This window comes from Aquarana catesbeiana, linkage group LG01 (genome assembly GCF_042186555.1).
Source record: "Aquarana catesbeiana isolate 2022-GZ linkage group LG01, ASM4218655v1, whole genome shotgun sequence".
In the NCBI taxonomy this organism is placed as follows: Eukaryota; Metazoa; Chordata; class Amphibia; order Anura; family Ranidae; genus Aquarana; species Aquarana catesbeiana.
Window position 1 is genome coordinate 227,555,392 of NC_133324.1, and position 27,751 is coordinate 227,583,142.

General features: G+C 42.0%; 1 protein-coding gene across 3 annotated transcripts in view; it reads left to right on the forward strand.

The window, feature by feature from the left end:
* TAOK3 (TAO kinase 3) overlaps positions 1-27,751 on the forward strand; it is a 433,972-nt gene that overhangs the window by 13,505 nt on the left and 392,716 nt on the right. The window contains exon 1 of one of the 3 annotated variants that reach the window (XM_073625574.1): positions 4,410-4,585. The exons of the other annotated variants lie outside the window; for them this stretch is intronic. The gene's annotated coding sequence lies outside the window, so the exon portion shown is untranslated. Of the gene's footprint in view, positions 1-4,409; positions 4,586-27,751 lie in introns of those variants that run through there. 3 annotated transcript variants of the gene reach the window in all.

Here is a 27,751-nt window from a genome sequence, read left to right on the forward strand (position 1 = left end):
GGGTTAAGTTGAATTTTAATGCATTATTTCTTTAGAACTGCAAAACATATACTCCTTGGACTAAAAATCTAATAACATGTTTGTTATTTATGGTATTTTGGTTTGAACATGCACTACAGACACAGATTTAGCTGTTGTGATATTAATTAATTGTAGTTTCAGTCAGTCTTTTGACTAAAATGCCATTTTAATTTTAGTCGTATTTTAGACTAAAATATTCTAATGGTAGTGTGTGTTTTTTGTATTCGGCTCCGTTCACACAAAGGCTTTTTGAATTGATGATTTCAAAACCCAGAGTTAAAATGTCAAATCTCACATCAGCGAGCTCGGGCTCCCTTAATTTCAATGCCACCTAAAAATGCGGTGCGATTCTGCCTTGATTGTTATGCGACAAATCGCGCTGCAATCCCGCAAACCAAATTGCGCGATACGTGTTGTCCAAAAATGGTTCTGGAACTTCTTTTGGGCATCGGAATCGCACCATGTTTTTAGGTGCCATTGAAATGAATATCACCTGATGCTCTCATGTGAGATTTTGATATTTTAACAGCACCTTTTAAAAACGCTGGCAGAATCGCTTTCTACCCGTGATTCAAAACTCAATACATTTTGCAAAACGCAGGTTCGATGCCATTATTTTTGGTGGCCCCTAAAATGCCGCATGATTTAGTGCACGGCGCATTGTGTAAAGCTTGCCGCCCAAAAAAAAAGCTCCTGCTCCTTTTATTGCGACAAACTTCACGCAATTTGTTGTATGACAATCTCGGCAAAACCATACCGAATTTTAGGTGCCATTGAAAATAATGGCTCTTGAACCTGCATTCTGCTGCGATCCCAAAACTCCAAGCTGTGAATGGAGCCTTCTCTGCACTGTCCTTCTGTAGTCTCTTTGATGCTGTGCACAGCATTGAGGCTGTTGCTGCGCCGACTACACAGGGTATGGTGCGTGTGTATTGTGTTTTGTTTTTTTTTTGTTTTTTTTTTTTTTTTTGTTTTTTTTGTGGCCACTGCACTAGGGGTCTCTGTGTGTGTGTGTGTGTGTGTGTGTGTGTGTGTGTGTGTGTGTGTGTGTGTGTGCGCTGCCACATTTGTACTTGTCAAGCTCGGTGTGTGGTGGTGTTTATGCAAATTACTAAAAATGTAAAGGTGTGTGTGTGTGTGTGTGTGTGTGTGTGTGGTGTTTTGTGGTGGGTTTTTTTTTTTTTTTTTTGGCAGATGTAACATGCAAGCAAAGCTATCTGTTTTGCCCTGCATGGCAAAACATGGATTCAATTTAAGACTTCATTCAGGCTGGCATTGACACCTGTTCTATGTGCAGGCCACGTTTGGTATTACACCTGCATCCACCCTATGCTGTATGCAGGCAGGCTATAAAGTTGGATGCAGGTGTAGCAGCTGCATTAAACACTTTTTATATCAAAATTTGTGATGCACGCAGAATGCACGCTGCCCGTGTTCAGAATTTTGACATGCAGCTTGGGTGGACGCAGGAGCAATAACCAATGGGCCTGGGCATGGAATGAGTATAAATGCTAATTTTCTGTTAAGGTTTGTTTTGGAACCTCTTAGTATTGCGCTAAAGTAGAAGTGCATAGCAGACAGACAAAATCTGTTCTTCTCATTCAGTTATCACTGCTTGTCACTATCATCTGTTTGTTTTTTATTTGGCATGTTTGAGTCTTCCCTGTAAGTAGCAATAAACCCCTAAATCCTGCAGTGATTGCCTCTCGCATGGGATCCGAGCAACAGCTGTCCTTATGGGTAGCCTTTAATAGAGGAAGTGGGCCAACACCCTTAGACTTTTGTGCAGAAAAAATCAAAGCTTTGGTGACTCTACCAGCTAATACCAGTTTTGGATGATGTTGGCAATTATTTATACTGTTCTCTTTAGGCTGGTACACACGGGCCAAATATCAGCTAGATCAACAGAAACCTTCGGCCCATGTGTACTGCTTTCCTTTTGATAGAAGGTGGTATGAGGGACATGCTCTAAATTGAGCATCCGATCAGCGCTTGCAGCCAATAGCTGTGAGCACTGATTGTGTTCTTGTGGTAGGACAGACAGTCCCCCCCCCCCCCCCAGAACACAAAGCACAGTGGGAGAGATCGCTGTACTAACATCGCTTGTTAAGCACAGCAATCTGTTTTTATGAATTTCTTTTTGTTTTTATTTTCGTTTGGCCCGCTGGGTTGAACGTAGAAAAACTGAATGTGTGTACCAGGAATAAGTATCTGATGAATTATCAGTTGCATGCATTGTTTCCTGTCTGCAGCATTGATCATACAGTGACAATAAAAACTCTACACACCCCTTTGAAAATAGCAGGTTTTAGGGATGTAAAAGAATATGACCAAGATAAATCTTCAGAATTTTTTTCACCATTGATTTGACTTCTATTCTGTGCAATTCAATTAAAAACAAACCAAAATCTTTAGGCACTTCAGCTCCGGAAGATTTTACCCCCTTCATGACCAGGTAGTTTTTTGCTATTCTGCACTGTGCTACTTTATTGGCGATTGCACAGTGCAACGCAAACAAAATTTTATATATTTTTTTTTCACACAAATAGAGCTTTCTTTTGGTGGTATTTGATCACCACACAGTGTATTATTTGCAATCTAAACGAAAAAAAAATATATATTTTTTGCTATAAAACACATCCAAAAAAAAATCAAATTTCTTCATATATATGTATGTAAAAAAAGAAGCCGCGCTAATAAAGTCCAATTAACAGATAATTGATTTGTAGAAATGGAAACCATCGCTCATATAACAAACCTGGGATAATATTCATCGATTCTGAAATTAACACCACAGTGAATTCATTCAATAAGTGTGCCACCACCTTAAGAAAAACTCGCTTACCAGATGGCAAGCAAAACCAGCATATGGCTATAGCCCAGCTAAGGCCTTCGCTTGCACCGAAGATCATAGAAATAGGCAATGGATATTTATTGCACAGATAGTTTCAAACACTGGTGACACCGCTCAATCCAGGACCATTATATCAGCAACTCACTCAGTAGTAACCCAGAAGAAAAAGAACTATCATAGTGTACTATTGCCTCATTTTTTTGCAGGTAAAAAAAATCTGCATTTATATTTTTGATGCAAGAGCCTGTAAAGCATTGCACCAGCAATCAGCAGATCACTGATGCCATGCAGGTTTCCTGCAGATCTGTCAGTGTATAGGCACGTTTGTACCTCATACGAGGAACCCATGCTGACACAGCTCACTGCGCTGTGGAAGGTAATTTTAAAAATTACAAGCTGACAGCCGCAGAGCGCTGTTAATGAGTAATGTGGCCGGGTCGGCAGAGCCCCACATGGCTACCTTCTGCGCCCCCCCGGCATGGCACATAATGCCTTTGGAATCATTGCCCACTCTTTCTTGCATCTCCTAGGCACAGCCCTCTTCAGGTCACCCCATGGATTTTTCAGTCGGATTCAGGTCCAGGTCCTGGCTCTGGCTGGGTCATTCAAAAACTTTGATCTTCTTCTGGTGAAACTCTGTACACACGGGTCGAATGCCGGGTAACCTTGGCCGGTTCAATAAAAAACGGCCAACGTTCAGCCCGTGTATAAGGCAGCCGGTTCGACAGAAGCTGACCGTTTCGCCGGCTTCTGTCGGACAAGCATGCTGGAAAACCAGCAGCTGACCGGCTCCTGATGATGGAGAGGGCTGATCGGAGTGTTGTGGAGGGGTGTCCCCCTGTCACACCACAACAGCTCAGTAGGGGGAGATCGCTGTACTAACGTCGGATCGTTAGTACAGCGTCTCCAACCTAGCTGACATTTATTTTATTTATTTTGGGTGTGTGGGGGTTTTTTTTTTTTTTTTTTGTTCTCATTCAACCCGCTGAATTGAATGGAAGAAACTCAGTGTGTACCAGGCTTAAATGTCAGAAAAATCCTACATGGACAGCTAATCCTACTGAACTTTTATATGGGCTTAATCGGTCACTTTCATCACTGGCCAGTGTGTACTGCCTACTATCAGCTTAAATATGATTGGTTGACACAGACACGTCCCCAATTTTATTTGTATCCCTAATTCACCCCCCCCCTCCCCCCTCCCCTCCTAAAAAAAAAAAAAAAAGTCAGGGTTTTGTTTTTGTTTTTTTGTTTGTTTTTTTCGTTGCATTGCACAAGTTATAGGTCACATTAAAGGTGAAAAAAAAAATTCAGAAGTAATTTTTATCTTGGTCTGAATGTTTTACATCTCAAAAACCTTGCATTTCTACAGAAGTGTGTACGCCTTTTTATACGCACTGTAATACGGACTGTTCCTGTTGAAATGCAGTCTCCACTACTTCTCTCTGTCGCTGAGAAATATCGTTCTATCTCACGTAAAAGGAAAAGAAAGTTAAAGTCAGGAAGTTGACTGAAGTAGGGGAAACGGAACAGAGTTATTCAAGCACATCACTGTAGAGCTGTAGTATTTAGGCTGGCTGACCTCTTGCTGCTATAGAGACTGTCTGTAGGGAAGACCCTGCAGCTGTGTTAAGCAAAGCCTCAGCCCAGAAATAAAAGAGAACATGGACTTAGGTGTGGCCGCACTAGATTTGTTGCTCTGATTTTCTGGTATGTATGCTGCAAAACTGACTAACGATGATCTGTCCTTTCCTTTTTGATTTCTTTGTATTTATTTCACTTTACTTTAAATTTAGTGTGTTAACTATACTAACTGTATCAGCAGTGCCATTCATTTCCTTATTTTTACACTGGGAAAGGTTGAACGCAGTCACAGCTGTAGAGAATAAATCTCTATATATAGCTGCTTTCTTCTCTGCAGGGTGTGTCAGATACTTACCACTGATCTCTATTAGGAATACCTTCAGGTTTTGTGTGGGGTTTTTTATCATTCAATTTTTAAAAACCTCTTCATTTTAAATTTTGTAAAGGCTCTCAGTCTGCTTTAATTCTGTAACATAAAAAAAAGCGTTCTATGGAGTGCTTTACGTGAAAGAAGTATTAAAAAAAAAAAAAAAAATGTTAAGGGGTATTTCTGTACTTCTGAAACCACCAGGGTCCTGTGCGATGTGTACTAACCATTATGGGTGTATCCAGAGGAAGTGTGTGTGTCTGGGTTTTTTTTTTGTTCTCGTTACCACCGAAGAACTTGCTGGAGAGGCCTACACTGATACCAGCATCTTTAGCACCTGTATGCATGGCTTTAGCACACAACATGCCATGCTCTACTGATATTTAGTTATTCAGCGTTCTCACTTAGAGACAACCACTGTAAACTTCCCAGGCAGGTTTACTGAACCATGTGAAGTGCATTATATAAGGTCTGCTTGTTCTGTGACAATTAAAGCCAAGTGCAGATTGGACACGGGAAACCCTCTGAACACTTTTAAGTGCCAATAAGAAGACTGTCATTGCAAAACCCAGACTGTTTAGATCCTGTGTCTATAGTTTTAGGTTTATGGCATGAGCAGCTGTGCAATTGTCTTGTAGCACGTTTACCATCCATGTCCAATAGTTTGCTAAAGGACTCTGTATCCTAAACAACTGCCATTCTTCTTTTTTTTTTTTTTTGCCCATCTCTGGAATTCTTTCCGGTGGGTTCCTTCTGGTGTCCACGTCACTTGCGAGACCTGTATGTTTCTTATTGACTTTCCAGCAGATTTCCTTTTGGCTATCCAGTGGCAAAATCCTCTCAGCATCCAGACAGGTGATGTCAGTGCAAGGGGGCTGTAGAGGGAGGTGATCTTGGGCCGGCGGGTTTCCATATCATCCCTTTAATTCGGGACACACATTAATTACACAGGTTTTGTGGCTAATTAAGGTGGTAATTAAACTCACTTGGTGCCTTATCTGCATTAAATCAGCCTCAGAACCTGTGTAATTAATATGTGTCCTGGATTAAAGGGATGATGTGGCAACCCCTACGCATATCTGCAGTGCTGGATTAGCAATCCCCCGCACCCAGAAACGATACCGCAAGGGACCTGGACAGAGAACTTGGGTAAAATGCCCTCCAGAATAGGTTAAAGGGGTGTGTGTGTGGTGGGAGTGTCATACTTTGCCTAGAGTGGAGCCCTAACAATCGTTGCTTTTTATCATTTATTCATCCACATCCAGTCTACATGAAATCTAGCGATGGCTAAACTGTTTTTCTCAGGGTGAAATTTTGGATGCTGACAACAGCGGGTTATGCCTGTGTAATATGTTTGCTGAAACAGCGACTTGTAGTCTTCATTGGGAGCTCATGTGACCGGGAGGAATGCAGAAGCGTATTTGGGATACAGAGAGCATTGCTACCATTTCACAGGAAGTGCATACGATGGACTTTCATGGCAGGATGTCCACATTGTATTTTAATGCAAACTGCATGTTTAAAAATGTTGTAAATGGCTCCACCATGCATTTTTAGTTCAAGCCAGATATTTGTCTTAGGTTGAAGGGACTTATGCTCTCTATAGGTCACTTTTGAACCGTTCCCAAGGTAACCTGCAGCTTCCAGGCAGGACAGGCTAGTCTACAAACATTACGGCCATAGATGGAGAAATTTGGCAAGTTGTGTTCAAAATAAAAAAAAAAAAAAAAAAAAAAAAAAGTACCCTTGGTGTCCATCTCCTACCCAATGCTTGTCACAACTTTTTGTTATTCATCATGCACACTGTATGCCCCTTAAATTGCATAAAGTGTTGTAGAGAAAGCCCGGCCTGCCCAAGATGTGTTGCTTGTTCTACTGATCACTTACATAAGTTCTGGAAATGCCCCAAACTAGTGCGTTACTGGAATGGTATAATGTTTTAAATCGGGCATTTCAAGTGGTTCTACAAAATGGTCCTTTGACCTGCATATTGGGGTTCTTAGATGGACTACACATGCCCCGTGCTTGAACCGCTATCTCTAGACTATTATTTCTGGCTCGTAAATGTGTTTTGCTGAAACGGATTGCCCCAATGCCCCCCCACTTTTTGAGTAATAGTGTGCAAAGGTTAAATCTACCCTGCTTAACCACTTGCGGCCCACCTACCATACATTTACTGCGGCAGGGTGGCTGCTCTGCGCAAGATCACCTACACTTCCAGGTCTGGGGCTTGCATGCTGCTGGTGACCAGCTCCTACACACAGCAGGAGCCCAGTGGCAGGTACCGCGGATTTTGTCTGCCGGCACCCACCGATGCCACAGGCAGAACGACAATCTGCCTAATATAAACAAGGCAAATTGTCTTTCTGTCAGAAGAGAAGGTATTGATCCTGTGTTTCTGGAAGGCAGGAATATGTTTTTTTTGCCTTCCCCCTAGTCAAAGCATCTCCCCCCACAGTGGGTAAGCACAACCTAGGCACACAGTTAACCTTTTGATCATCCCCCTGATGTTAACCCCTTCCCTGCCAGTGTCATTAGTACAGTGACCATGCATATTTTTTTAGCAGTTTGTAGATGCTATAACTTTTGCAAAAACCAATCAATATGCGCTTACTGGGATTTTTTTTTTTTTTTTAACAAAACATGCAGTAGAATACATGTTGGCCTAAATTGATGAAGGAATTAGATTTGCTTTTTTTCTTGGGTACCTTTTTATAGCAGAAAGTCAGAGAGAGAGAGAGAGAGAGAGAGACTCTCTGCACGATTCTGGCTAAAATGAGAATCACGATTTTTTTGCTTAGAATAAAAAGATCACAATTCTTTCACGATTCTCGCAACGTTAAATCTTTCACATTATACAAAAAAAGGCTATATTTACTGGTTAGATTTTTTTTTTTTTTTTTTTTTTTTTTTTTAATTCATTAAAGTAATTTTTTCCAAACAAATTCATTTGAAAAACCGCTGCGCAAATACAGTGTGGCATAAAATATTGCAACAACCACCATTTTACTCTCTAGGGTGTCTACTAAAAAAAATATATATGCTTGGGGGTTCTAAGTAATTTTCTAGCAAAAAAAAGATTTTAACTTGAAACCAACAAATATCAGAAAAAGGTGTAGTGTTTAAGTGGTTACACTTTTTTACACACACACACACACTCTCACACACACTCTCACACACACTCTCACACACACTCTCACACACACACTCTCACACACACTCTCACACACACTCTCACACACACTCTCACACACACTCTCACACACACTCTCACACACACTCTCACACACACTCACACTCTTCCATTGACAAATTGTTACAATGTTTATACTTAAGTTCAACTGATAAAGAATGTTTTGTTTCTTGGCAGACTGCCCGGTTTTTCTCTTCCTTTCTTTTGAGCGCTGTGGCTTCAGAAAAGCAGAGAGAATTCTTTGCATAGAAAGAATTGTGAAACACTTTAGTCAAGATCGCGATAACGATTCTTGAAGATTAGTCACGGTAACGATTCTTGACGATTAATTGTGCAGCTCTAATTTTTTATATATATAATATATTTTTTTTGGGGGGGGGGGGGGGGGGAACAAAAAATTTAATTAGTTAGGTACCGTGTCGCACGACCGCGAATTAATGTAGTACCGTATCACAAAAAAGGGCCTGGTCATGAAGGGGGTAAATCTTCCAGAGGTCAAGTGGTTAAAGAGACATATTTTGAAGCAGCGGGATACTTCACTCAAGTTTTTAACAAAATATTGGACCCTTGGTTACAGGTTCCTGGTTTAGTCCCACTATCTCTGGTATCTCTACAGCTATTACAATGCTAATTTAAAGTCTCTGGTTAGTTATGCTGACCGAAAGATCCTTAGCTCTTACATGGTGGTTTGGCAAGCATATCGGGAGTTTATAGTAGTAGGGGATGGCTTATAGTTTTTATTTTTTTTATCTTATTTTTATTTTTGTTCTCTGGTTTGTTAGTGTACATTGGGTATTCTTTACTACAACATTGTTTAATCAAAGTAAAAACATAAACATTCTCCTTGTCTTGAATTATTGTCTGTTTCAAAAATCCCTAGATGCCTCACTGTTCCTCATCGATGCCGGTTTTTACTTTGTAAATCTTCTGAAATTGCTTGCTAACACCTGAAATATGTAAGGATACATGTACTGTTGTGCAGTTTCCTTTTTGGATTTTTTTTTTTTTTTTTTGGGGGGTCGTATGTAACATGATAAAACGTTTTTAATAAAACGTTAATTGAAAAAATATTTTGAATGACTTTTGAAATTAACATCTTAACAACGTCATCTCCATAGACTGTTTTTAGTTATTGCTTGGTCTTCATTTGGTTAAAACCAACTCACAGCTGGAGTTGGTCATGACCTTGTTACTGTTTTTCTTTGTCTGGTGATGAGCTTCTCAGTGATCTGGGCAGTTAGGAAGGGCCCTCCGCCGCTGATTGCAGTGGTTCCTGGGCTCACCCGTCCCTCTGGGGGGCTTGGAAATGCAGTAACATCATTTCCCTGATCTCCTAGGCAATGGATGAACATGGAAGCAAAGCATTTTGTCGCCTTCAGTTTCAGTTGTTTTATTCCCAAGCTTCTGTAGCTTGGCAAGCTGCTAAACAAGCAGGATCTGAGCTTGATTAGCTACAGTGGAGGGCAGAGATGACATTCCGGGCCTAATAGACCCATAATGTCTCCTGTCTAATAGCAATAGTTAAATGAGTAATATAAAAAAAACAAATTTATATTAAAATGAAAATATTATTTAAAAAAAAAAAAAAAAAAAAAGCACCCCTGTTGCCCTGCACACGCAAATGTAAATACGCACATAGAGCTCGCACATGCATGTAGCAATTGCACCATACATTTGAGGTATCTTTGTAAATGTTGGGGTGAAAACAATAATTTTTAGGGCTGTCATTCACGGTGAACGCCCAGGTTAAGATTGTTTGTGCGCGGTTAAGTTACATTAATTGATCGTTTTTTAGATAAAATGGGGAAAAAATAGCTGTCTTAAATTGTCTGGCATTTCATAGAAAAGCTTGTCTAAACAAGTGCATTTTCTGAAGTTCTGCATCTGAAAGTGAAAATCTTTGGTCTTATGCAACTGAGCAGTATGTTTGTGGGGTGTGTGTGTTGGTTTTTTTTTTTTTTCTTTGCATCAGAAAACGCCTACTAGTAATTAACAGGGAAATGTTAGTGAGGAGGAACCTAAGGGGATGTTTGATATGATTGCAACAGATGTTTCACAAATGTGCTTGAACTGCCACCAACAACTAGTGATACATAACCCTGTTTGTAAACGGGCAGCCTCTTGCTTGAACGTAGACTGTGACTTTGTTTTAGGTCATAAAATCTAAGGCAGGAAGGTAGTAGACCAAAGGATTAACTAAACCCAAAATGTGCATTATTATTATTTTCTGATGAGTCTGCAGAGCATTGCACCCACAATCTGTAGATTGCGGGTACATTGTCGAGCTCCTGCAGACTATCTCCAGCTTGCCTGCCTGTACCTCCATACGGACAGACAGTTACAAAGCTGGAGAAGCGTTTATGAACTAAGAGAGCTCTCATCGGTACCCTTACAGTTAATTCAGCACTACAAGCCGTATGCTATGGTGGAAGATGAGACTTGTAGTTTGTTCATTCAACCAGATTGCTGTGAATGAATCATGCAGTGCAGCTGTGTGGGCTGAGCCCTGCACAGCCCTACTGTTTGAGAAGTGACCGCAGGTGTGGGGAAAGGATCCCCTGCCTGCACTGACAGGGCAGGGATTGGGAGGGGGGGGGGGATATGGTCGACCAAGAGCATGTTACACATTACACCCTAAATATGGGGTACATTTATTAATTTATTTATTTTCTACAGGAGCCTGTAAAGCATTGCACCCTTGGTCAGTGGATTGCTGGTACAGTGTTAGGCTCCTGAAAAAAATATACTTAAATCCACATACAAAAACATATATAGTAGTGATTAATTTTGTGTCCATGAAACACACTCAGGAATAATAAATTGTTTGTGAACTTCATAAAATTTGTGTCCAAAACAATTCTAAAGGGGGGGGGGGGGGGGGGACACTGCTCCTTAGTCCTTCCTTTTTTTTTGGAGTTCCACTCAAAAATGAAACTTCTGCTGTCCGGATTACACCCCCCCCCCCCCCCCTTCGGTGTCACCTTTTCAGGGGGGAGCAGATGCCTTTCTAATACAAGTATTTTCTCCCACTTCCAGCGAAAGATCGATCTACGCCATGTTCGGCCCCTCCTCCGTCCCCACCGCTGTCGTCTGGGACCACTCAGAATGAGCAGCGCGACTCTCGCATGTGCAGTAGGTAACCAGGCTGTGAAGCCGCAAGGCTTCACTTCCTGATTCCCTTACTAGCAATGCTGGTGCTTCCACCTGGAGCTGAGGGACGAGTCAGTTTTGGGTAAGGACAGCGCGGGCACCCTGGACAGTTAAGTGTCCTTATTTTAAAAGTCAGCAGCTGCAGTATTTGTAGCTGCTGACTTTTAAATTTTTTTTTTTTTTTGTGGAACTTTTACACCCAGTCAATCTTCACACATATTGACACCGTTCCTTTGTGAATTCTCCATCTCGCAATCAAGATTGTACTCGCCAAAGGAATATGTCTGTCTTTTTTGTTAAGATAGGCAAGATCAACTTGTGTTATACCTAAGGAAGTGATCCTCCGCTCTCTGTATGCAAAATCACTCCAGGAATCCAGGAGGATGTATGGATCGCAACCACAAAAAAACATCATAGTATACTGTTTTACTAAAACAAAAATTTGCTGTAAAAACATCTATGTACTATATTGATACAATGTTTCAGTGCAGTAAAACTGAAAAACACACACAGCAGAGTCCTGCAGCTGGATGCTAGCTCACACACAACAAATAATTGAATTGGCTGGTTTGTATGTTTGTTTTTGTTTTGTAGATGTATTGTATATTTTTCTGATTGAATGACATGGGGATAGAACCAAATGAGATCCCAGTACTATATGACGGAACCTTTAACTTCATTTTTTGTTTCATGATGGGAAACTTTTGATATTTAAAGTCCTCCTTTTTATTTTATTTATTTATTTTTTTTATAGTTAAAAATAAAAAACATGTCATACTTACCTGCTCTGCGCAGTGCATTTGCACAGAGCAGCCCAGATCCTCCTCTTTCGGGTCCCTCGTCAGTGCTCCTGGCCCCTGCCTCCTGTTGTGTGCTCCCACAACAAGCAGCACCAAAGCCGAGCCACAGCTCCCTGTGTCCATTCAGGCGCTGAGCCATGGCCCGGCCCTGCCCCCTTTCTCTCCTCATTGGCTGTCTGACTTTCAGACTTTGACAGCAGTGGGAGTCAATGGAGCCACGCTGCTGTCTCAGCCAATTAGAAGGGGAGTCCTGGGCAGCTGAGACACTCCTGGATCTAGATGGGGCTCAGGTAAGTATTAGGGGGGCTGAGGGGGGGCTGCTGCACACAGAAGGCATTTTTATCTTAATGCATTAAGATAAAAAAAAAAAAAAAAACTTCTGACGTTTAAAACCCTTTTAAGACTTCAGTATCACAGCTAATACATCTATACTCTCCCTCCAGAGACAAAATGTGGAAACAAATCCAGACAATCACATTGTCTGATTTGGAAAGAATTTTATTTGCAAATTATGGTGGAAAATTAAATATTTTGTCAATATCAAAAGTTCATCCCGTCTTCACAAGCTTGTCACACTGTTGCTGGTATGTTGGCCCATTCCTCCATGCAGATCTCCTCTAGAGCAGTGATGTTTTGGGGCTGTCGCTGGGCAACACAGACTTTCAACTCCCTCCCAAAGGTTTTCTATGGGGTTGATATCTGGAGACTGGCTAGGCCACTCCAGGACCTTGAAATGCTTCTTACGAAGCCACTCCTTCGTTGCCCAGGCGGTGTGTTTGGGATCATTGTCATGCTGAAAGACCCAACCACATTTCATCTTCAATGCCCTTGCTGATGGGAGGAGGTTTGCACTCAAAATCTCACAATACATGGCCCCATTCATTCATTCTTTCATGTACACAGATCAGTCGTCTTGTTCCCTTTGCAGAGAAACGGCCCCAAAGCACGTTGCCACCCTCATGCTTCACAGTAGGTATGGTGTTCTTTGGTTGCAACTCTGCATTCTCTCTCCTCCAAGCAACTATCAAACAGTTCTACTTTGGTTTGATCTGACCATATGACATTCTCTCTTCTGGATCATCCAAATTCTCTCTAGCAAACCTCTGATGGGCCCGGACATGTACTGGCTTAAGCAGGGGGACACGTCTGGCCCTGCAGGATCTGAGTCCTTGGCGGCGTAGTGCGTTACTGATGGTAGCCTTTGTTACGTTGGTCCCAGCTCTCTGCAGGTCATTCACTAGGTCCCCCCGTGTGGTTCATTTTTGCTCACCATTCTTGTGCTCATTTAGACCCCACGGGGTGAGATCTTGCGTGGAGCCCCAGATCGAGGGAGATTATCGGTGGTCTTGTATGTCTTCCATTTTCTAATTATTGCTCCTGCAGTTGATTTCTTCACACCAAGCTGCTTGCCTATTGCAGACTCAGTCTTCCAAGCCTGGTGCAGGTCTACAATTTTGTTTCTGGTGTCCTTCGACAGCTCTTTGGTCTTCACCATAGTGGAGTTTAGAGTGTGATTGTTTGAGGTTGTGGACAGGTGTCTTTTATACCGATAACAAGTTCAAACAGGTACCATTAATACAGGTAATGAGTGGAGGACAGAGGAGCCTCTAATAGAAGAAGATACAGGTCTGTGAGAGCCAGAAATCTTGCTTGTTTGTAGGTGACCAAATACTTCTTTTCCACCAATTTTTTGCAAATAAATTCTTTCAAAAATCAGACAATGTGATTGTCTGGATTTGTTTCCACATTTTGTCTCTCATAGTTGAGGTATACCTATGATGACAATTACAGGCCTCTCTCATCTTTTTAAGTGGAAGAACAAGCACAATTGGTGGCTGACTAAATACTTTTTTGCCCCACTGTACAAATTTTGTCTGCCACAGTGGCAGATGAGACTTGTATTTCATTCTTTCACAGAACCCCTGAATGAACAGCATAGCCCTGTGAGCAGAGCCGGTCCAATTTTTTAATCCTGCAGTTGTCTTGTAGGTCCGGTGATGTCACAGGCCCTTCCTCTTCTGGTGCGGAGGTTGGCAATCCTTACCAAAGTAGAAAAAATACACACAAAAGAAAAAACTAGCAGGTGAGCCGATCAACCGTTTAGTATAGCCCTCCAGCTGGCTATTGGTGATAATTGGACAATTCAAAGGGTGCTGCTGCTCTCTACAGATCCTCTGGGTGTCAGGAACACATCTAGACAAAATACAAGAGAGCGCAAAGCCACCCTAGTGTAACTCGTCTTTAATATGATAAAGTTAAAAAAAAAAATACAATGGTCAAACTAACATTGTGTGAAGACAGATACAGCACAAGTATTGCACTGTGGCTGTACTCAAACCACCTCAAGATCCCGACAGGGGAAGGGGAAGCTGTGACCGCTTAACCTAGCTGTCCAGATCCTGGCAGCATATGGTCATGGCAACTGTATGACATCCTCACTCAACTCTCCACTCTCTTCCCCCCCCCCCCAAATCCTGTGTGGGTGTGTGTGTGTCCTCAGAGTAGCGCGGGCTGGACCAGGCGCATGCGCATTAGGATCTGCACGTTGAGCGTGGTGGTGGATAGCCTTGGATGTGCTGCCAGGATCTGGGCAGCTTGGTTGAACGTCCATGGCTTCCCCTTCCCCTGTCAGGATCTTGAGGTGGTTTTAGGAGTGCGGCCACAGTGGCATACTTATGCTGTACACTAGGACGGCTTTGCGCTCTTGTCTTTTTTGTCTTACCAAAATACAAAACGTCGCTGACATAATGACCATATGAGTGAGAATATGTGTTGCAGTACTGTGAGCCCAGGCTGTGAAAGGCCAGCATGATGAAGCTGGTTAAATGTCACGGTTATTCAGCTGGCAAGAGATGATCGCGCAGGATTGACAGGTAGATGCATGACAAAAGAATTTTCATATCGAGGTGTTGACAGTCTGTTTTATAGCTCACTTTATTTACATGCTATAGGATTATGACCATTTCTTTTGTTAACTGAAATGCTTTATTTGTGTTTTGAAGAAAGAACATTCTAATGCCACAGTCAGGATATTAACCAGGGTGGATAAAAATCGATGATTTAAAAAAAAAATAGGATTTTTTTTTTTTTTTCTTTAATCAAATTAATTGAAATACTTACTATCTAAAGATAGTTTTACTATAATTTTTTTTTTTTTTAAGATGCATTAATAATTTAGTTTATTCAGCATGAAATGGAGCTTAGTTATGTAGCATGAGGCTGTATATGCTGCGATATTTACATTTTTGGTAAACTCATTCAGTGAATGCAAGCTGAGATAACTTGCACTGCATTGATGCATACACATACTTTCACAGTGAGATAAAACAAAGTTCAGGCACATTCCTTTATCCCATTGTTTGCAAATCTACAGTATGTACACCACAGACTGTATGATTGTTTTGAAGAGAAATGCATCTGTACCAGGGTCTAAGTGTGAGGAAGGGCAAGCAGTAAAAATTAAAGTGAAACCTTCTAAGCACCTTATAAACCTTGTGATCTTTCTGCACATAGCTTGAAGTGATTTATTCCTCCCTTGAGGAGCAAAATGGCAGCAGGCCATAGAAGAGACCCAGTTTGGGAATATTTACTAACCTGACAGCTTATTATTCTAAATAGGAAACTTTAATTTCTCCTATCACCTTCCAGGATGGCACACCCGAGAGATGAGGGTTCCTTCCTATGGGAAACACAATCAATTGACAGCTTATTGGGGATCAAGGGGAAGTCCCCATCCTTCCCCTTGATCCCCAGTATTGATTGTGATTCTCCAGAACATAGCAACATGTTTGTTTTGTTTAAAGACCAAATGACCGGGAAGGGTCAAATGGTCCCCTGTTGAGACAGGTTCTAGGGAGGCCGGGGAGGGCTGAACTAACCTGCAGGCTTGTCCTTTTCACAGGTCGCCTTCAAGGCTGCACCAGCGCTCTAAGTCCCATTCAAAACCCTTGTGCTATAAATGTATCAATAAATTAGCAGGGAAAGATGCTTCTACTCTGATGAAAATGTTTTTCATCTATGCAGACGGAAATACTAGCAACAGTCAAGTCTTTCCGTGAAGCCGCCGGGCAGTCAGCAGCCCAGGGTCCTGACCCAGGGGAGATTGCCCCTAGAGAAGGCACATCCTCCCAGGAGTGTCTCTTCAGAGGGGGACCTAGTGATGCAAAGATTATTGTGGGGGGTCGGCTGTCCCACTTTGTCCCTCCAGTGGGAAAAGATATCAGACAGCACTTAAATCTGCCAGATCCTGCGAGAAGGTTATCGCTTTGAATTTTCGGCAAAACGCCCCTCTATGATCACCCTTACACATTCCCTCAACCCCCCCCCCCACACCCCCACCCAAAATGCCCTGAAAAGTTCAGCCCTTCTGGATGGTATCCAGGAATAGGTAGAACAGTGGGAGGTGATACCAGTACCAAAAAACAATGCCAAGGATTCTGCTCCCATGTATTCGTTGTTCACAAGCCGTCAGGAAAATATTGGCTGATGGTAAACTTAAGAAAACTGAACAAGTACCTGGAATACAAAAAGTTTATTATGGAGATTACGCAAAAACCTCATGAAGGAGGCCTTCATGATGACACTGGACCTCAAGGATGTCTACCTGCATGTGCCAATTCACATGGCTCATCAGGCATTCTTGAGGTTCGCAGTAGTCATCGGAGGGGAGGTTTTTCACTGGCACTTCAGAGCCCTCCCATTCGGGTTAACAGCCAGCCCAAGGATTTTTACAGAAATCCTAGCAGAGGCAGTAGCTTTTCTGCATCACCCAGGTCAGATCAGATACCAACAAGGTGATGTCGGTTCTGGAAAACCTGGGTTGGATAGTCGGCTCGGAAAAAACCTCCCTCAAACCAGAACAGGTCAAGACCTTCCTAGGCTACATGGTGGACACCAGACTACAGAGGCTCTTCTTGCCAAAGTACAAAGTTACAAAACTACCTTAATCAGGGGGGGACTTAAAAACCCCATCACGCTCCAGAAGGGAGGTGCTAAAAAAGCCTTTCAAGAAAGCATCATGAGCAGGGAGGTTCACGTAAGTTCCGACAACGCAGCTGTCGTAGCCTACCTGAGTCACCAGGGAGGCACCAGGTCCAGACCCCTTCTAGAATTATCCAAGGAGATCCTGGACTGGGCCGTAGGAAAAGTTCTCACCCATGTCAGCTGTGCACATAAAGGGGACAAGCAACACTGAAGTGGACTTCGTCAGCCGATAAGGCAGGGGGAATGGGAACTGAACCCCGAGGTATTTCAAACCCTGGTGCAGCGCTTTGGAAATCCATAAATGGATCTGTTCGCCAACCGGCAAAACAGGAAAGTAAAGAGATATTTCTCAATTTCCCAAGAGAGGAAGTCAGAAGGCTTAGATGCCCAGACTCAGACCTGGCAGTACAGGTTGGCATACACCTTTCCACCCCTAGCACTGATTCCCCGGGTCCTTCAGAAGCTCAGCCAGTCCCCAGGCCAGCTCCTCCTGATGGCACCCTGGTGGTCAAGGAAAGCTTAAGACCCGTGGCAGAGCCATGGAAGCTCCTGAGCATGCGGGATCTTCTCAGGCAGGGGCCAGTACTACACCCAAGGCCGGAATTTTTTCAGCTGAGGGCCTGGTTAGTGAGCGCCAGATCCTAAAACGTAAAGGCTGCTCAGAAAGAGTGATAAGTACCCTGCTTCTGAGCAGAAAACCAGTGACTAAAAAGATTAATTTGGAAGACTTTCTGTTCCTGGGGAAAAGAAGAACAGATGACTTCCACCACTGTTCCGGTTGTCCTGGAGTTTCTCCAGGACGGAGTAGACAAGGGCCTAGCGGTCAGCACCCTTCAGGTTCAGATATCGGCCCTCTCGGTCTATCTTGATACAAGACTGGCAAAGGAAGACCTCATTAAACGTTTCTTGGTGGCCAAGGAGTTTCCCCAGTCTCCAAAGGCATTTTCCCACCAAAGGACTTGACAAGGGTGTTAGAGGCATTTTCTAAACACCCATTTGAACCTATAGAGGAGCTTCCCTTTAAGTTTCTAACCTTAAAAATATTATTTCTGTTAGCAATTACCACGGCCAGGAGGGTTAGGGACCTGCAAGGGCTGTCCATGAAGCAACCCTTCTTATTGATAAAGCCAGATAGTCACCCTCAGGCCAGACCCTTTGTATCTACCAAAGGTAGCATCCTTATTTCATAGGATGCAAGATATAACCCCGCCATCTTTTTGTGATAAACCAAAAAACGAGAGAGAAGAAATGTCATTGTCTAGAGGTAAGAAGGTATCTCCTTACCTATGTACACAGAACAAAAGCGTTTAGGAGGTCCAATCACCTACTAGTTTTTTACGCTGGGTCAAGGAAGGGACTTCAGGCTTCTAAAGCCTCAGTCTCCAGATGGATCAGAGGAGTTGTCTCCCTGGCTTATGAGAGTTCTGGTGTCAACCAGGTCACTAGCAACTTCCTGGGCTGAAAAAGCAGGGGCCTCCTCGGAACAAATCCGCAGCACGGCCACCTGGTCCAGTCAGGCTACGTTCCTGAAGCACTACCGTGTGGAAATATTGTCACAGCAAGGCTTGGCATTCGGCCGCAAGGTCCTACAAGCTGTGGTCCCACCCTGAAGGTAGGCCTGTGTTTACTTGATTATCCTCTCAGGTGTGCCATCCTGGATGGTGATAGGAGAAAACCCATGTTAGACTTACTGGTAACGGTATTTCTATGAACCTTCCAGGATGGCAGACCTACTTCCCGCCCTATGTGGAGGGAAAAATTGGCTGAACACTAGGTGGTGAGTACCTAATGTGGAGTGATTCTCCTTGTGAACTGATTCGGGATTACTTTATTACAAACTGGGAATCAAGGGGAAGGGTGGGGACTTATAACAAGCTGTCAATTGATTGTGTTTCCTGTAGGGAGGAGCCCTCATCTCTCAGGTGTGCCGTCCTGGAAGGTTCATAGAAATACTGTGACTGGTAAGTCTAATGTAGGTTTTTGTATGCAAATATTAAAGATTGTAACTACCAGCTAGAATGAGTCCTTGCATTTAAAGAGCACTTGTCATTTCAGATCCATCATGGCAGTGCCTGTTAGCGGGCATCCACTCACCTGCTGCCGCAATGTCCCTCACCTTGTGTCATTGGTGCATCACCAGCCGTCCCATTAAAGTGAATGGGACTGTCAGTGAGTCAACAGCGTGTCAGAGGAGAAGCCACTGCAAAACAGAGATGACAGTTGCTCTTTAAAAATTATGATTTAAATCAAGTTGATTTAAATCTACCCTTTCCACTAGTGATTTAAATCGTGATTTAAATTAAATCCACCCTGCTATTAAATGCTTGTCATTGTTTAAGAAATAATTGAGTCTTTCTATGCTAAAAATACCTTGTTGGTTACAAAAACTGACTTGCCATTGCCAAATAGATAAGAGCCATTTCACAACTTGTCCTGGGCAGTGCGTTGTGTTAACAAGCACATTACTGAAGTGCACTTTAATGCGCGTTTTAGCGCGTGGTGATGTCATTCATTGAGAGAATTTCAACACGGCACGTCACAATGCATTCATTTAATTTGACTGTCTTAAAATGTAACTAAAGGCAAAACTCCCACGGAAGTGGAGTTACCCTTTAAATTTCTGGTTGTTGGGCTTACCCCCACACAAACAAATGAATGATTGATTTTTTTTTTTTTTTTTTATTTTTTTTTTCCCCCCCTATTTCTTCTATTTTGTAATGCACTTTCCTTATTATTCTTGGGGCTTATGCACATGGGCAGTTTGACTCATACAGCGTAAAAACCTGTCCTTTTTTTGCTGCTCAAGGGAGGCACAGGTGCAGCATATATGCCACTGCCAGCAGTCATTCAAAATCAATGACAGGCTGAAAAAAGGGGTATATGGACACTGTTCTGAGCGGTTGTGCTTTGTGCTAAAAATGTTCAGCGACGTACACCCCACCCCAAACTGTAAATTCCTGCTTTTGGGGCAGTTGGCTCTGAATGCATATGTACAAGTTTCAGCCTTTTGATTTTGATAGGCTCTGGACAGCAGCTGTATGCTGTACATGTGCTTCCTGGGCACCCACGAAAGCCAGGTTTTTATACTGTTTGAGTCCCTAGCCTATAGTACATTTAGGCCCCTTTCACATGGGCGGACTGATCAGGTCTGCCTGTCGGGTTTTTTTAGCGAGACCCGATCGGACCATCCATCGCCCCTCTTGACCGCTGACATCCGATACTATGCTAAAAACAGACGGATGGGTATCCATTCCCCATCTGTCTAGCAGATTGGATCAGATGGCAGCTGGTGTAAACGGACAGGTGATCTGTTTACATCTGACAACCCATAGAGGACAGCGGGCGATGTATGTGTCCGTTCTGCATAATTGGACACGGACAAGCCATCTGCCTGTTCAGTGGGGGTCAGTGGACAGATTCCTGGCTGAGCAGGTAGGCTCCTGGCGGGGTCCACCCTATGTGATTTAATTTGTAATATCCCTCTTATTTATAAAGAACACTGGGAGAACCCTTCCTGTCACTGCATGCATGGATTGAAGACTTTCTTTTTTATTTTTTCCCTGATATAATCTCTTATGTATGTTAGCATTGATAGCATTTTTTTATCTTTAAAGTACTGTATTATTTATTTATAACGTAGAGATCAGCTCTTCTGCGTTGCTTTTGAAGCTTGCTGTCAGGTCTGTAATTTGCATGAAAAGATCATATACTTCAATAGAGTGTTGTCTCTTCTATTCCGTATATGTTTACTTTAATTTCAGTAGCTGTTCACTCATTCTCTAGCCATGCTTACTGCAGTATTGTCGTTCTTCCTAATATATAATTGGTAGGTCTGCAAATCTTCTGTTAAAAAGCAGACTATGATTGGGTATGGTCAGAGTCAGCTGACAGATGGCTCTTGTTTAGTGGTTTGTGCGGTAACCCCAGTAGAACCCTATGTGACCTTGGTTAGATCAAGCACTCTACAGCTGCCTCTCCGTAGACATGATACATGCAGGGTTTGCTGCACTGAAAATTTCCTTGACCCTCATTTGCCATAATGTGTCATCCATCCTTCCCTTTTTTTTTTTTTTTTCTAATTATGTGTGTAAATGGCCCATGATGTGCTGCACATTAGGCACACAGTACAGTAGTTCTGTCAGCAGCTTTGAGTAACACCAGTGCATTGTTGGTGTTTAAAACATGACAAGAACCTAAATTCTAGCCTTTGGCATTTTTATCATACTAAAATCCTACAGTGCTGACAAGATGAGCACGCCTCTCCATAAAAATTAACCTAAAGACACATCACTACCCTGTCGATACAAAGCAGCAAATGCTTCCACAAGCTAGCCCTAGTTTTGATTTTACACACGTAAAGCCAAAATTCACATTAATCCTGGAATTGCCTTTTTTTTTCTTGGGCATCGCTTTCTCTGCAGCACCTTTTTAGCTTTATCAGCATTCCCAAGCTACCTGGCTGTTTCTGAAGTGTAAAGGTGCCGAGATGATTGTTTAAAGTAAATCTGTCACAAAAAGAATATTGGAGCTGCCATCGTTGACTTCTTCTGAAAGTACTTGTTCCGTTTTTAAGTTGGGTATACCCTAATAGAAATTTCTTCTGAAATTTTTTGTTTTAAGAACATTCAATAACTAGATTTTCTCATTAGAGGTTTCAAATGTTTGTTTTCAAGTGAGAATATTCATACAAATGTTCAAAAATCTACTATTGTATAACTAGCTTAGGTCATTGACCCCCTCAAGTGTGCAGATCGGGAAAGTTCTCATCTGCAAGCAAGCGTTGTCACTCAAAGAGTGATTGGCAGGCAACTAGCATTTTTATGAGCGGTCAGCAGTGGCAGCCTCCATATTTTTCTTATGACAGGTTTCCTTTAAGTTATATGTAAACCTAATCAGTAAAATCTCATAAAAGCTTCAACATATTAATGTCATTTCAAAAGTCCTTTTCAGTACCTTCTAAATCCAGAACTTTTATTAACCTAAAATTTGGTGATCCTGTCATGAATTTTCTGGCACTTCCTGTTATAAGATGACAACTCTCTGTCCCCATCTCCCAACTGTGCTTCAGCTTTGCTCCGCTGTCACACAGGCTTTTGATGGGGTCAGCATTTAAAGCACATGGGAAACTACATTTTACATTGCATGTTGACGCACATTATCATGCATATTGCCATATGATTTAATATGTTTAAAGGAAAACGCATCAGGTAAAAAAATGCGGTGTGTCTAGCCTTAGGGCTTACATCTAAGGCTGGATATGCAGGTTCATGGCCATATTGTGTCCAGGTCATATCTCTATAAAATGTCATTATCCCTACAGACACCACCAGGCAAAGGCCCATCTGTTAGGAGGTAGGAATCGATTACAGGGTTTATTTTCCTGACCAGTCTGTATTTCTCTTTTTTTCAGACTGATGTTGGAGTTCTCTTCCCAATGCATACTTATGAATGCTGAGCACATCCATATCTGCAGAGTCATGTCACAGCTTTTAGAAGTTTAAAGCATCTAAAATCAAAACCAAAAATTTTACGTACTGCAACTAACCAATCATTAGATGCTATGGCTGCATTCATTTTCAATTCTTTGATTTTGTGTTCCTTTATTTTCATCTGTTTATCCTGTCAGTAAGGCCTCATTCACATGAATGCTGGCACTCCTACCTCGTGAATGAGATGTTTTATTTTTGCATCCTTCCTGAGCTGCGTGCATAGGGTACTTGTACCCATACTATGTGAATAAGCCATGTGTATTTGCGCCTCCATCTGCCCGTGCTGCGTGTAGGCAGCCTGGGGAAGTTTATGCAGACACAGTATGTCAAAATTTGGCCTGCAGGAGCGGGTGTGCTGCCCTGAACGCAGTGTACATAGGCTGCCTGCATGCAGCACAGGCAGATGCAGGCGCAAAGACAAATACCTTATTTGCACACTATGGGTACCAGCATCTTTGTGATTGAGGCCCAAGGCGCACCACACTCGGTACAATCTCCTTTTCAGATCTAACAAGTATGTAGTGTGTGAGGCTGCCTGATTGAGTGATTTAACTAGGTCCTCCTATTACATCATTTTGGTAAATCTAAAGTGTACTGTACAAGGATCAAATGGTCAGAGTGCAATTGGTAAGCCTGCTACACGCATTTAGTTTTTTCTTTCAACCGAGTGGGCTGAATGGGAGAAAAATAAAGATTGCTGTATGAACACAAGCAATGTTAGTACAGCAATCTTTCCTGTTGTGCCCCCCCCCCCCCCATGATGCTTCTTCTTTATACTCTTCATGGTGTCTGAGTCCTTGATGGAGTGCATTATGTCATGTGGCTCATCTCGTGCATGCACCATATGACATTATATCTGTTTTTTTTTTGTTTTTTATGAATATAATGTTGTACGGTGCATGTTTATGATGAACCGCATGACATTGTACACTCCATCTTGCGAATGCACAGTGCAAAAATACTTTTAAGATGTTTCAGATGAGGTACGAGATCTTCATGATGCCACTGATGAAGTTGCCTTCCCAGTGCCTTTTTATGAGAAACCAGGAAGTGGACATGAGAGGCAAGTTATTAAAATCTTTTAAGTGTTTTTTTATTTACTTAACTTTATTTGGTGCCAGCTATGAGTGTAATGTCACACACACTTACTCACTATTCCATTTCAATTAAGGGTGTGGAAGACAAATACACTGCCTCTGAGCTGGTAATCATCCTACATCCATCACCTAACAAATGAAACAGAAGCAGTGTTGTATGGACACAACTATTATAAAATTACATTTTCACGTTTCAAGTGCGTCCAAATCCAAAAAACAAACAATATGTAAAAGCAAATTCCATCCCTTGCAAAAAATATAATAAATGTGGCCACGTTAGAACAGACCTTTTCCCTATTTGACTAAAATTTGCATCATTCATCCCTGCATTCTGCTTATGTAAAATATAAAAGGGTTTTCCCCCTGATTTCACATCGGCAGAGAGGAATGATAGGAATTTTAGTCAAATAGGGGAAAGGGTCCGCTCTAATGTGGGCACATTTATTAAATTTTTTTGTGAAAGGTGGAATTTGCCTTTTAAATTTTTGTATTTAGATGCAATTACACATGAAAATTTAATTTTATAATCGTGTTAACATAGTATTGCTTTTGTTAGGTGATAGATGTATGATAATTACCAGCTCAGAGCCAGTGTATTTGTCTTCCACACCCTTCAGTATGAATTGAAATGGAGTACTGTGTGTGTGTGTGTGTGTGTGTGTGTGTGTGTGTGTGTGTGTATATATATATAAATATATATTATAATTCCAAAGTTATCCTTGGACATTACACACATAACTGGCACCAGTCATACCTTTTATGGATTTATTTGACATTACTTCTGTGTTCACAATGAATGAAATGAATGAAACTGCAGGTTTAGGATTCATCTGACTCACTGGTAATCTGAAGCTTGGACCCATTTGTTAATGAGATCTGGAACTTGTCTAACTGAATCTATTGTGATTATGTATGTGGTGTAGAACCTAGGGGACGAGTCTGCTTAATTATTAAGTAAAATTGTAGTTCTTGGTCCCTTGGGTCAATTTCCTTCCATACACTTTGAGAAAGCATGCCGAGCTGTCACTGCAAATCAAGTTATTTCTCTTTGGTATGCACCTAAACAGGTTTGACTGCTCAATGAAGTTTAATGAGTCTCTCTTTGTTTCCCATAAGAAACTGGCATCACACCAACAGTAACATATGATTGGTATGTGTTAGCCTCTGAATAACTCCCCCCAAATCTATTTTCTGTGCTTGGTTAAATGCCTTACTCTTCTGACTACTTACTGTGTGTTTACTCTGTAAGGATTCTACACAATGGCTGTTTGCTGCTGCCAAGATATCATTTCAGGCTATAAAAATGGAATGAAAAGTGTGTGTGTGTGTGTGTGTGTGTGTGTGTGTGTGTGTGTGTGTGTGTGTGTGTGTGTGTGTGTGTGTGTGTGTGTGTGTGTGTGTGTGTGTGTGTGTGTGTGTGTGTGTGTGTGTTTTTTTTTTTTTTTTTTTTTTTTTTTTTTTTTTTTTTTTTTTAGAGAAAAAAAAAAAATAATTACACTTTACATTTCTAAGAACCTTTTTATGGAACAGTATACAAATTCAAAGGGACAATCCTACCCGAGAGTCAGCTTTCACTTTTCAGAAGCCAAGTTTCCATTTAATGGCTCCAGTAAGTTAGACGTCAGCTCTGCTTCAGGTGCACAGGCTACATGGCTTGTGTGATTTGTGTGTGGTGACGAGAACGCTTACTGTATCTGTAGTATTGCAAATCTTCACTGAACAGATCCAAAGCATGATTTTGATCTTCAGGAGATAGAGGGGCGCCAAGCAACCATATAATGTAGTACAGTGCTCAAAATTTCAAGTTCTGAGCTACTAGCCAGGCCGTAATGGTTACTTGCCACCAGTTGCCCTGCCCCTAAGCCCACCCTCATAAATTATCTCATGAAATTACACTGTTAAATGTTTTATGCAGACTTAAGTTACAAAAGTAAATACTAACATCCTAAACAGTGCCGCCTTCCCAGTGCCCATCAATGCCCATCAGTGCAGACTGAGAAGTGCATGGGTATCAGAGACGAGGAAGAGGAGAGGCGGCCAGATCATGACACAGAATGGGGATCGCCTGCTGTGACAGCTTTGATTTGAATTGCACGGCGCCTGCAGTCACACAAAGTTCCGCCTCCTGGATTTGCTCCTATGATGGATATCGCATGTCCTGGCATTGAACTGTTGTTCTGTCTATCAAAGGTGCCGGTCCAGGAGGAACTATGTGTGACTTGCGGGTGCCAGGAATTTCAAATTAAAGCTGTCACAGCAAGAGATCACCGCTCTGTTTGGCGATCCCACCGGCTCTCCTCTCCCTCTCCTCTCTTCCCTTGGCTGACCACTGGGAGAACGGCTCCCTTTCAACCCCACCTGCAGGCGACGCTCTTCCTCAAGCTTTTTCCACAAGCCAAATGCGACCAGGCGAGTGGAAATTTAGTAAATCCTTTTATTGAATACATAAAACCAAAAATAATATATTGCACTCACAAGCAAGGGAAAATGATGATCATGTCCCTGTGTATAAACCAGTCCCAGTTGTTGGGCGTGAGCAGGAAGTAACGTAGGCAGAAGTGATGTAGTGAAGTATATATCCCATAGTTTGTAGCCACTGTAACGTTCGTGTAAATCAATCAATATACGCTTATTGGGATTATTTTTTTTTTACCAAAAACATGTAGAAAGAATACGTATTGACCTAAATTTGTGAAGAAAATTGTTTTTGTTTTTTTTGGATATTTTTTTATAGCAGAAGGCAAAAAATATTGTGTGTGTGTGTGTGTGTGTGGTGGTCTTTAAACTGTCAGTCTTTTTTGTTTATAGCACAAAAAATGTAATGCAGTGGTGATCAAATACCACCAAAAGAAAGCTCTATTTGTGGGAAAAGTACAGAAATTTCATTTGGGTACAGCGTTGCATGACCCCGCAACTGTCAGCTAAAATAACGCAGTGCTGTATCGCAAAAAGTGGCCTGGCATGAAGGGGGGGTAAATCTTCTGAAGGTCAAGTTGTTAAAATTTGAATCTTATGGGTTTTACTGAACTATTGGAAGTGTTCTTTTCCTTTTTTACATGATGACATTTGATTACTGGTCTATGAGAAGTGGAATCATGGATCCTGCTCTAATGCTGTAATTGCCTATCTGAACCATAACCAGCAACTCAATCTGGTGAGTTACACTGAATTGGGATGCGGGTGTGGTGATCACTGGATTCACATCGGCGATGTAGTTTGGAAGAGGATATAAGTAGACGTGTAAGCTAAAGGAGTTATTTGGACTGGTCATATTCACTTAATTTTGGGAAGATTTCACTTTATGTAACATTTGGTGTGTTTAAGGACACTTGTTCATTTTGTTTACTCATTCACTGAATTTTTTGAATATATTGTTTCACAGCGCTACTAATGATTTATGCAGGATATATTCCTATTATGTAATTGATACATTGTTGTTTTTTTCTTTTTTTTTTTCTGTTTCTTAGTTTCCAATTGTTTGTACTTAGTAGTTGTATGCCCATATAAGGCCTCATTCAAACGAGGCGGATCCGTTTTAGCAGAGTCCGCCAGCTCAGCAGGAGATCACTGCGTTGATCTCCGCTGAGCTGGCAGATGACAGGTCCGTCTCCGCTCAATGAGCGGGGGGGGGGGGCCTGTCAGTGACGCTCTGATTCCTATGGAGAGATCTGACGAAAACGGACAGCATGTCGTTTTCATCAGATCTCATCCGATCCGCCAAGACGGATGGTGAACGTATCGTCATACGTCTGTTTTTAGCGGATCGCATGGCAGATGGGTGTCAGCGGACACATCTCCACTGACATCTGTCTCCCCATAGGAGTCAATGGATGGCCTGCTCGGATCTGCCTGAAAAACGGACAGGCAGATCCGAGCGGGCTTGCCGTGTGAAAGGGGCCTTACAGTGTTAGTTGTTCAAACTCTACTTTTTGCTTTATTTTTTTTTTTTTTTTTTTAACTTTTAGATCTTCAATTTCTTCTTGAAACCAGTTGTTGAGGAAGAATTACTCTATTGGTGTCCATTGTAATGGTGTAAAATTGTGTATTTGAAGATTTTGTTGCTGTGTAGCAGGGCAGCCGCTCATCATTGGACCCTGAAGATGGCAGTAATGACTAGTAGAGGTGGCTACTGCAGTGATTCTCTGTCTCCATAGTGGTCCCACAAGTATGGCATGTGCATTCTTACATTGGTACAAGCATTACCAATGAAACT